Source organism: Castor canadensis, chromosome 4, assembly GCF_047511655.1.
Source record: "Castor canadensis chromosome 4, mCasCan1.hap1v2, whole genome shotgun sequence".
NCBI classification, from domain to species: domain Eukaryota; kingdom Metazoa; phylum Chordata; class Mammalia; order Rodentia; family Castoridae; genus Castor; species Castor canadensis.
In genome coordinates this window covers 31,080,603-31,093,215 of record NC_133389.1, presented here as the reverse complement: position 1 = coordinate 31,093,215, position 12,613 = coordinate 31,080,603, and positions in this window count along the sequence as shown.

The window sequence follows — 12,613 nt, the reverse complement described above, 5'->3', positions numbered from 1 at the left end:
AATTATCTGACTGCACTTTCCTGCAAAAATGTTAGATGTTTAATCTTTATTCCTAATATTCATCAAAAATATAAGAGACTCCAGTATTTTTGGGAAGCATGAATGAATTGATGTGAGAGTATCTACCACAAGTCCTATGAAGAATTAGGTAACAAGGGGAACAGAGGCTATCAAAGCTTAATGTGTCATATGGGTAGACAGGAGGTTAAGCATTTAGTAGCAATATCCTAGTAGAAGGTATTTCCAATTAGAGATAAGACATGCAAGTGAGGAAAGAGATCTAGAGATCGTAGGAAGAAAGGACCACTAAGTGATAAAGATAGAAGGTATAACAGTCCTTCAGAGGATCAAGACTTCCCTGAGGCCCTCAATGGTAGAATTCCTGGAGGATATGAGGTTTGACCAAGGCCCCCCCAAAAATGCTGATTTTCACAGATAGGCAGAAAAGAGGAGGAATACATGGGAAGTAAATCAAGCAAAGGCACAGAAGAGGATAGGTGTGATTGGGCTGCAATTTCCCTGATGCACTATGTAGGAAAGACAAGTATTTTCCATTTTCAGTTTGTCATTCCGAATATTTATTTGATACAAATATTTCTTTGATATTTGTTCTGCACCTAATCCCATATTAAGAGCCATGACTCCATTAAGACCCTTCTCCTGAGAATCATGCAGATTATTCAAATGAAGATTTTAGAAATTATAAAAAGTTTATTTTACAAAATCAAGTGAAATCGAGGCCAGAAAGAGCTGAGACATGTAGACCAAACAAAATCAAAATTGATAATTATTCTTTCTGTGCAAAAGCATTTGCTGAATTGTAATCTTATTTTGCAAATATGTGTATTTATGCATTTAAGAATGTTATTTATATAATACACATATATACATATAAACTCAAACATTTAACTAAAAATAAGCTCATCAATAAGTTTTGTTGCAGAAACTAGAGATTGTAAAATATTTTTCATCTAAACAATGACCTGAGCTCAGAAATGAAATGCCTATATGTGGATCAATGGTAAGAAAACTCAAGGTGTATTTTATCTAGTAAAATCATCTCATTTACGAATCAAGTGCCTACACATGAATGTGTAAGAGTCTACTTGACTTTTCGTAAATTCTGTCCTTGAGCTTTTTAATTTACTATTTTTTTCTTTCTTATCCATTTCTATCATTTTTTCTTCATTATTTTCTTTCTTCTACTTTTATAGGTTTGTTTTGCTGTTCTTTTTCCTAATTTCTGTAGATTGATACTGAGAACATTGATTTATTGATTTTCTATTGTATACATTAGGGATACAAATTGCAATCAAAACATGACTTCCCCTGCATTCCAAGAGTTTCAATATTTTGTATCTTAGTTACCATTTAGTTCTAATCCATCATTGAGATTACTTCTTTAATTCATGAACTACTTAGAATTACCTTGTTTAATTCCAAACATAGAGATTTTATGTCATGTATTAGTTAGAGCTTGTTGTTAATTTCTAGCTAATTCCATTTTGATCAGAAACCATTCTCTGATCTTTAAAATATCTTAACTCTTTTAAGTAGTTCAAAAGTTGTACATATCATTTCTATATTTCTCGTTAGTTTATACATTGCTATTGATAACTTTTATTTCCCTAATTTCCTGTCTACAATTCTTTCTTGAATTGTACCTAATGTGCCATTAAATCTATTTATAGAAACCTTACTTTCTGAGACCTGAGTTTCTTCTAGAATTTCCATTGTCAAAACAAAAAGTACACATCTGGTGAATTTCTCCAGCTTCTCTTTTATTAAAGGTGTTAATTGCAGTTGTTTTATAATCCACATCTGATGACTCGTAAATCTGGACCACTTTTTACTGTTTTTATTATCTCTTTTTTTTCTCTAGTCTCTTTGAATGCCTACTAACTTTGGATTGAATGATAGACATTGTGTATGAAAATGGTAGATTGTTCTTACCTTCCTCCAGAGAGAATATATTTTTAATACTTATAGACAGTATGCCTTAATTTAATCCTATATTGAGTTAATTTGGAGCTGGCCTCTATTATCTTAAACTCTAGCCTGGTTGTAGTTCAATTTATTCTTACAACTAAGGCCATTAAGGATTCCAAATGAAAGCTTGGGAATATTTACCAGAACTCCCTTTTGTAGGTGGAGACTGATTTTTTTTTTTCTTGCCATAGTTTTGGCTACAGGAAGTTCTGTTTAGATTTAGCCTTTCAGTGTGCTTTCTCCTTGACCTCTTCCTACATCCCGCTTAGGAATCATCACATTCCTCAAGAGGAAATCGGCACAAGGGTTTTAATTCTTTGTGTTTGCCTTCTCTCTGTGGCTGTGGCCCTTCAAGTCTTGGCTGCTTTGGAAGCCCTGAACTGGTCTTCTCAGCTTCAGATGTTGTGTGGTGGTAGCTTTTCTTCCATTTAGCTATTACTTTATATTTGGTTTCTCAGACTCTTGTTCCATGTGAGTTTTCTGAATTAGCAAATGCCTCAAGAAAAGAAATAGTATAGAATACAGATTTTCCTCAATACATTTTCCTTTTTTTGGGGGGGGGTGTCCTGGAACTCAATGTGTTGGTTTCTTTGGTTGCTCTTAAATGCCTTTAAACAGATGTACTTTGTTCTGAGCAGGTGGGTAGGAGCTATACAAGCATTCCATTATAACCAAAAATGGAGATCTATTTGTCCTTCAACATAACAGAAAGCCTACTGTAAGTCATACTAAATCTTAGCCTCATGCTCTGAGTAACAACAGAGACATGCAGAGGATGGAGATCAGGGGAAATATTAATAACAGAGTACAGGGAAGTAAAGTTGGAAGGGGTCTGGTTGGAGTCTGCAAAGAATCTAGCACCTCCCCCTAAGAAGGTGATTAGATAAGCTGTTACCTCACTCACTGGCCAAGATTTTTCTGTGTGTTGAGATGCTTGCTCCTTTCTCTGAGCCTCTCCTTCTTACCAAGGCCAGCATCTCCACATTGCTGCTATATACCATCAGGTGAGATCCCACATGTCTTCATAGTGGCAAGAATGAGGCAGATAAGTACCAGATCTAACACTGTAGAAACAGAATAGTGCTAAATACAGAAAACATTTTATGCAGATAGTTTGTTGGAAGGAAGAGTCAATTGTTAGGAAATAGTTGTGACAAGGAGAAATCTATGGCAAAAAAAAATCTCCAATGATACTTAGTATTCAATAAATATATGTTGATATCACTGAAGCAAAGTGCTTACTTCTCTCCCTGATTCACTTAAACTCCCTTAAGCAAGACAGAATACTTGTATTTATACAAGCAACAAATAATTCTGATTTTCCCCCTAGCTAACAGATTTAGCCAACCAACCAAAAGCTGGACCTTGAATAGAAGCTGTTTACTAATGTAAGTGAAATGATCTTTTCCATGTAGAAGAATATGTTCACCAACATCTGTCATCCTGCTACATAAATTTCCGTTCTACTCTAGACATCAAACCAATCTGAGAACAGGTCTCAGATTCTGGCTGCAGTTCTCCACCTGGCTTCGCTATCACCAAACCTTGCCTACTTATTGTCACACCCACAACTTTATCTTTGATGCTTATGTGAGTAGTGACTCAGCATTGGAGGCTTGTTCTCCCTATCTGGCTGATCCACTGCTTTCAGAGAGCCCTTCTCCCAGAGTCTGCCACACCTTCTTAATAAATACAGCACTAAGCTCTGACCCTTTTCACACCTGTCCTGGCACAGCTAATGAATAAATCAGTCCTAAGGTAGAAACTATACCTGCCTTTTACCAGTCTTGTGTTTCAGACTAGAAAAAAGGCTTGGTCATCACTTTCATCAAAAAGCATCTTTATTTGAAGCATATTATGTATAAGCAAGCTAACACTTTATCGTATGCACTAAAGTTAAATAAAAATAAATTCATTCATTTGATCACTTTATTTTTCCTTCGTTCTCTCAAGCATGGGTTAGTTAGAGATGATCATATTATGGACGACAGCTCGACAACCACATTCACCTTGTTCCAGTGCTCAAAACACTAGACATAGAAGTACTCTCCAAAGGATGAAGGATCACCATAAACAGAATTTTGAGAGACATGAGCAAATGACAGATTTTACAAGAGGGAAAGATAACCTAGGTGATGTGGAAGACACTCCCATATGCCTATTCTCCATCCGTACATCAGGTGCTGTGTTCAGTGGTTTATACATGCTATCTCATTTTGAGAGAAGGAATTGACTGCTAATAAATTGAAGATGAAGATGGAAATACCTACGCACATATGCAATTTAGTTGATTGGAGAAAGTTTCAGACAGGTTTTGACAGCCATTCTTTTTGCACATTAAGTTTTTTCCCCAAATTTTAACAATGGATGCATTAGATTGATTATGAACAATATTATAGGTATCTACAATATTTTCTATGAGATAACTTGCTTACTTATAATACTGTAGGAGATTCTGGAAGTCAATGACTGATAAACTCAACTGAGGTTCTGTATAAGTAAAGTTGCATGTTATCATACTCTGTCATTATTTCTGACTGAACTCAGAATCATCTTCCACCAACTTTTCTCTAGACCTCAAACTAAAGGTTATATATAAGTTTCTAAGTGGATAAAAGGTATCTCTCAGGGTAGGATGGCATCTTGTCCTTCTTTGTACATTTCACAGTGCTTATCATTGTGTCCAATGCGTTTCAATATTAATAAATGAATAGATGAATGGATTCTACATGCATATATGACATTACAATAATTAATTTTGCTTTAGAAAAATCTACCAACTATTTTCAGGAAGGTCTCATATGTAATTTCATACTTGTGACTTTTCCTTAACCTCACAAAATATTATTTCTTTTAGTTTTTCCTGTAAGACATTTTATTACTATCAATTATTACAAGATAAAATTTAGTAATTCCTGAGGTGATATTGGACTCAATGTGAAAGATTCAATCTTATTTTCCTTGGTTTGGGGCCACAGTTCAGATTGAGAATGGGCAATTGTAAAAGTGTATGCAAAATTATTTTCTTAAAGAGAACATGCCCATATATCCCTGTATTGAGGGCTCACTGTAGAACCCATCTGCTAAATTTACTAGTTCATAGTTTACATTTCCTAGTCTGAATTGGTCTACAGGGGGTATAACCAAGCTCTGGCATCTGAGTGTAATGGGAAGAGATCTGTAACTGCATTCCAGCTTGCTACTTCCTAAACTTGGCCTTGTTATCTGTATGCTCATGATGTTTGTGACTTGCATGTTTATCTTTCTGGTTTTCAGTTTTCTCTCATCTTTACAATGAATTGTTTGGTTCAAATGATCTCTAACGAACCTGCCAGCTCTGTAATTTGAAGTTTCAATGTTACTGAAATTCATTTACTTTAAAAGGCTGAAATCAACAAGCTCATTGAATACATTCTAAAGAGGTGATACAAGGAGCATCCAGGTGTCTCTCTGCTGTTTCCTGGCTATGCAGTCATGAATAGAATGGCTGTATGGAGTAACTGATAAGAAAGTTGGCTCTGAAGTCAGATCACAGTCAAATTCTAGTTCTGATAACTACTAGCTGTGCAACTTTGAGCAATTTGTCTCAGCTTCCCCAGCTGGTTCAGTTCCATAGATCTTGTGCTAAATCATTTGGAACTAGGGTTGAACCACATGGCATTTTCAAGGATCTACCTAGTTTTAGGATGTAGAGTGTTAAAGTACTACATCTAATATATGCACTGACTTGAGTATCTTAATGCCCAAGGGAAAAAAGTACTCATTGTCCAGGAAACAGAATTCAGATTAGTGTTTGCTTATGGCCATCCTCCTACCATTCTGAAAGCTGTTCTTATCTAATTTTTTCTAATGCTCATATGACATTCATAAAGCCAAGAGCCAACTCCAGTTAGCAATAATAGACTGACAATTCCACATGCTTATAAAATACTCCATGGCAAAACTGAGTTCTTCAGATTGGACTAGCCAACCTCCTCTCTATGTCTTACGGTTTTCTTTTTAGGAAATTCAAGTTGCCCATAAAAACTTGTCTTCACTAGAGCTTATTAGATTCTCTTTCTTTTTATAACTCTGCATCATATGACAACACCTTAAAGATCATCTCACTAGTTCTTTTCCAAAAAGGCATCTCTCTTACATGTTAATATTTGTCAGTAGCAGGCAAAGTTTTATACTTTCTCCTGTTTTTTTCTCCTTACTGGTTCATATGTAGTCTTGTCTGATAAAAGGGATTGCAAGCTGCACAAGGGCAAGGAAAAGCTGCATGTAGAGGACTCTCCTGCTATTTGTAACTAAGTCTGGCTTTGGAGAAGAGGTTAAGAATAAGCCATAATCCATATGTTGTTCAAGGTCAACTACTAAGAAATGGAGGGGATAGAATGATAGTGTCGTTCTAACATTGAGTGAGCCTCTTTTACTGGACTGAATGTTCTCAAGGAGAATATTCTTTCAAGCTTTTCTTATCCCTAGTACCATGTTCAGGGAAACACAATAGTTTCTCAATAACATTTTATTGACCAAAAGTATTTTATTTATCTTCTGAGTTCTCACAGCACCTGGAATAATCTTGACTATATAAATACTCTTCAAACATTATCTCAAAAGACATTATCTCATGTAACTGTATTTAATAATCATAGATCCTGGTGTTACTATCAGCCCCATTTTTCAGATAAAGAAACTAAAACTCAGTTGTTTGATTAGTTTACTTCAGAGTAAATCAAACCTAAGCTTGTCTGCTTCAAATCCAATTTCTTCTCATTTTACAAAATGACTTTTGCTCTTCATTATAAACATGTCTACAGTGCCAGTCCTGACCATGCCCCATTGTAGGCATATTCCCTGTGGTCCTGCTGGAGAAGGACTTGAGGCTAGTGAGTCAGTCCTGGCCTCAGTGTACACCTTTGGGGACTGGGAGATGGTTACATACTTGTCTATGAGAAAGATGGATCATAGGAAAGATTTCAAGAATTAGTGAGACCTTAGAGAGAGAGAGAGAATAGGAGGCTGCATGGCAACTTCCCATTTTCCATAAAGCCTGATTATTCATTCTATATCTGCCTTCCATTAGGTTCCCCTACATTCTTTTAATGAATTTCCCTCTACTGAAACCAACCATCCATACAACAACTTTCTGTGCATTATTTTCTCTACATTGGCCCATATGTAGGGGACTTTTAGGGAGGAAGAAGAGCCTCCACTTTCCTGTGGTTATCATCTCAGTTTTCCTTTAGGCTCCTGTGTCATACAGTGATTTAAACATATACTTCTTAATAGCTGTGCTTCTAAGTTTCAACTAGGAATTGGGACTACTTCAAATCTTGCTGTGGATTTTGGGACACTCTGAAGTCACCATGACAATAAATCTGTCAAGGAACCAGCAAATGAAAACCCAAAAGAATGCTCCTCTCTGACCTTGCTGCCTTTCACATAGCAAAAGCCACTCTCTTAGAGGATCCTCTCAAGGAACCACATGCCAAGAAAGCTCTTTAAAATGAATTTCTAGAGCTAGGAAGGCATGGATTCTGAAGCTATAATCCAGTCATTATTTGACCTGGAACTCCCTTTCTAAGACAATTACATTCTGCTCCTTGAGGCTCAGCAACCACAGTAGCATCAGAAAAAGGAATTGGAGAAAGAAGGCCCTTCCAAAGTGGGGCCAGGTGGGAGACAGCAGAAATAGGAATTACTTGCTCACTTCCTAGAAAGAGAAGGTAGTGGTAGAATTAGGCTGCATCTGGAAGATACATTTAAATAATCCACATCATATTTTAATAATTAAAGCCAGTATTTGAACAGACTTATTTGACTTCATATTGTTACTTTATATCTGATATTTCCTGTGTGTCTCATGATGATTGAAGCCTTAGGGCAAAACTATGGTTCTCAGTTTATAGATGACAAAATTGAAGTAAAGAGAATTGAACTTCACTTAGTTATCATCAGAGCAGGAGAAGAGTTCAATTCTATCATTTTTGATCTCTTCATTGGAATCCTTGATTGACTGATCAACTCATTCATTCTCATTCATTCACTCTTTCATGGTGCAGGACATATGTTCATCCAATATGCACAGGTAGGCATGCTGCTCCTAAAATACTGGAATTTTTAAATAACTGCTGTTACAAACTCACCCCCATGCTTCTCTGTCACTCTGTCCCTAATGAACCTCCATTGGATCCAACAACTAACTGGGTATCACCTGGGTAGGCAGAGCCATGTGTCAATGGCCCTTCTGATGAATTGGGTCCATGTCATATTGGTTGTTAAATACCTTGGACATTTAACAAATATTTATTGGCTATATTTTCAGCTCCAGGTACAGTTTTATCCTTACTGAAGCAGATTATTACTATGTAAGGTGATATGATCTCATTTTAAGTAGGACAGTTTTTTCCATTATAGTGATCTGAGATCTGTTCCTCCATAACTCAACTGATTCGGGGTTGTTATGATCCCCAGGGCAGAGCCAACAAACAAACTAACAGATCTTTATTTTCCCCAATGCTTTTCTTACATTTAAGGACAACTTTCATATGTTCTTCTGATTGTTCTCAATGTGATCTCTCTTTTTGGGACTCATTTGTGACCCTGAATCAAAGATAAAGGGACTTCTTTAGCTGGCCTGGTTCTCAGAAGACTTTAGAATCTGTCCTTCTATCTGTCTGTCTATCTATCTATCTATCTATCTATCTATCTATATCATCTATCTATCTTTTGGGGCTGGGGATCAAGTCAAGGCCTTTGCATACTAGGCAAGCAAGATACTTCCCAGCCCTTTTCTCTTTTTTGCAGAGGTAGAATCTGAGTAGAGAGATGAAGGGACTTGCCAAATAAGCTTAAAACTAAGTCTCCTTAATGATCTGTCATGTGGTCTTTTCATTGAAGCATGGAACATGATTCTAGTTTCTACACTTCCAGAATTGTTCCTGAGCTCTAAAATATGGCACAGTCATTCCACAGTTCATTGCACCTATCACCTCCGTTAATGCTACCAACTTCACATTAGGAGGCTCATAAGCAGTCACTTTGTGTGGGAATCTCCTCTAACTGAATTAGTGATTCTCAATGCTGATTACATACCTGGGACATTTATTAAAAATACTAATTCTAAATCTAACCAAGATTGATAAAATCAAGATGGATCAGTAATCACTCCAGCTAATTCTGATTTATAATAACTGCTTAGAAGCACACTAGAGAATACTACCTCATTTTCTTCAAAGGTGAGAATCAATATAATATTTGAACCCGGGAAGAGGAGGTGACTTCTTCTGAACATTTGATCACATGACTTGGTCTCAACTTTTTATAAAGGAAGAAGTTCTTTTCAATCTTTAGCTTTGGAAAGTAACAAATGACATGACCTACTCTTATACCTTAATGTTTACACTAATTTGAATATATACCTCAAGTCCTCATGTCTATTGTAGATCCTTGCATTGTCTCTGGCATAGAGTTTGGAGCAAGGTGGATATTATGGCCACTTTACAGGTAAACCACATAGATGCTCAGGGCACAGAGAAATAGCCCCGCTGGCAGCAAGTCAGCTATTTGGTGATGTCAGAGAAACATTCCTTCTTACCCACATTTATCGACAACGTCCATGCAGATCTCAGCTCCTTCCTCAAAGAATTTATATTTGGTTGAAAAAAAACTGATTATAAGAAAAAGAGATACATACATGCAAAAGGAGAAAGGAAAGGTGAATGTTCAACATACATAAGCAATAAATGTGCAGCACTTCTTGGTCATATTTGCATCTCTAATTGCTGCTCCAGTACCCTGTGCACCATCTATGCTACAAAATAATTTACTGAGTGACTACATGATCCTGACATAGGGGTGTATGTCATGTATATTCTAGCAAGGATTCAAATCCCCCTTTATTTACTCAATGTCCTGGGACCCAGTAAATAGAAACCTTTAAAAGGAACAGCACTGGGAAGAGGCATAGCTCAAGTGGTATAGACCCTGCTTAGCACGCAGGAAGTCCTGCGTTCAACTCCTAGTATATCAGAAAAAAAAAAAAAAGCATAGCACTCTTGTCAGCCCAACTTCTTCTGTGTTTTAGGGTTTGGTTCTCAGACAACCAAAAAGTAGTCTATTAGAGAAAGAAGAGAAGAAGTCCCATGACATTCAGTTAGTGTTTTTTTGTTTGTTTGTTTGTTTTTTAATTTAGAGAGGGTCTTGCTCTGTAGCCCAAGCTGGTCTTGAACTCACTATGTAACCCAGATCCTCTTGCCTCCATCTCCTGAATGCTGGGATTACAGGCCTGTGCCACCAAATCTGGTTTATTTTATTAACAGACATACAATTCAGGAGTAGGGTATTAGCTTTTAGGAATCTTTGATTTATTGTATAGCAAAAGGTTATTACATTTTTACTATGTTGTTATACATTAAAATATGTACAAAGAGAATATGTGGTTTTCTATATGCATGTGTATACAGGTATATACAAAACAAAGAGTGAAAAGATCCCTCCTTTCTTACTCTTTCTCTCATCTCTCATGACTGAAAGATAAGCCATGGGTAAGGAAGATTCAAGGGACATGGAATCCATTCACAATTTTGATTGGGGACAGTCCATTGTGTTCTCAACTTTAAGGTGATGAGCTTCCACCAAGTAACCTCCCTACAATTCTAGAGACTTACCATCTATCATAGTGCATTTTAAAATATGGCATGCACTTCTTTTATTTTCTTTCAAAGCAATGCAGCACAAGGAGGAGGACTCTGCAAAATACCTAGATAAAAGACTTGAGAAACAAGCTTTAGTTCTGGTTCCGATGCCATCCCCCAACCCCCATGCTTATAAGCAAACTTTTCTGATTTCTGAGACTCATTTTCTCCATTAAGAAAGTGTAGGAAATGGCCTACATGCTATCATAGTCCTGTGTACACTGGTCTACGATTCAGAAATCTGGATGCACAAGCAAATGGGCAAATGCAATCTGATTATAGGGAATGATTTGACTTTGTATTTTGTGCCTTGATTTCTACTTCTATCATCAGCTCATGTTCTGAGGATCTTTTTTTTCTAAATAAGCATTACTTTTCCATCAATATTGGTGCTCCAATATGAAGCATAGCAGAAGACCTGTTGAACCTCTGCTACAAAAGATGTCTTACAGTGATGAGTAACAGAGAAAGAGTTGATAGTCAATCAGAGATGTGTTCTGAAAAAAAAAAAAAAAAGCAGTGAAAGCACTTGGGTCTGAAGGAGAGTGACCTTTCTGTTCAAAGTCAGACTGAATCCTGACCCAGAGTGGGAGTTGGGGGTCCAACTACCCAACCTTCTTTAGTCCACCTCATAGCAACACTTTTGTGAAAGGAGTGGCAAAAGTGCAGTTCTGTGACAAAATTCAAACCAGCAACCAGCTCAGGTAAGCAGCAGTGCTGTGGCTGCTGAGTGGACACTTTCTCACCTCTAAGTCCTTCCTCAGCCCAGTTGTCCCCAAACTCACTGTAGAATGTGACAGCCAGGAGTTCTCTCAAAATCCCAGATCTCAAGGTCTTTAAGGTCTATTTGCAGACCTTTCCTAAATCCGTATCTGACTATATTATAACGTACTCATGTCTCTGAGGGGTTGCATTCCTCACTTACCCCCAAAAGGTCCCTTTTGCAGCCCGAACACAACGCTGAGAGAGATTAAAAATATCACATTTTGTTCGAACCGATGACATTCCACCTTGTTCATTTCCACCGCCTTGTGTAGGTAACTGCATATATGTCAATGTGCTTTTGTCATCGCTCTGTGTCCTTCTCCTCAAGTGTCCAGTTCTCATAAATTAGAATAAAATGCACATGAGCACCCGAATGCAGACAAGTGGCATAACAACGACAACAACAACAAAAATAGAATAAAAAAATAAACCCCTGAAAGTGAAATGTAATTACCAGGTTAAAAAAAAATGCACCCAGTTTGCAGAGCCTATCACATCTCGCGTCTCGGCGCGGAACTCCCTCCCAACACTGCTCCTGTTGTGTCAGATAGTGGCAGTGTTGAGCCCGGGAACCGGCGCCCAGCCCGCGGCGGTCCCCGCGGCCGCTCAGTCTCCGCGGCTGACTCTGACTCTCAGGAGCCACTGGGCCGCAAGGGCGCTGGGGAGCGGGAGGGGCACGAGGCGCGGATGGTAGCGAGGGGTCCCCGATCGGTCCCCAAGAACTGTTTTCTCCCTCCCTTGGCAAGAGCCCCGCTCTGTCCAATTGACCGAAATTCACCAAGAGCGAGGAGGTGGAGGGAGAGGTCACTCATTGCATGTTACTGGCTGTGCCTCTCTTGACTCCAGCCTGGGGAGCGGCCCGGGCCGGCTGGACAAGCAGTGTGAGCTCCCGCGCCCCCTCCGAGGCAGATCGCAGGGTGGCGGTCCCCACTCCGCTCGGCCGCGCTGCCGCTCCAATCCTCCCCCTCCCCCGCCCGCGTCCTCCTCCTTCCTTTCACTAGGACTCCGGGACTCGGGAGAGGGCGCGGGAGGCAGGCACACGGGCCCGACCCCACTCCAGCGCTCACCGGGGACGCGGGCGGGCAGCAAGGGGACGCGGTGGGGGCGCGGGGCGGGCGCGGCCATGGAGCGGCGGCGGCGGCGGCGGCAGCAGTAGCGACCGCGGGCGGACGAGC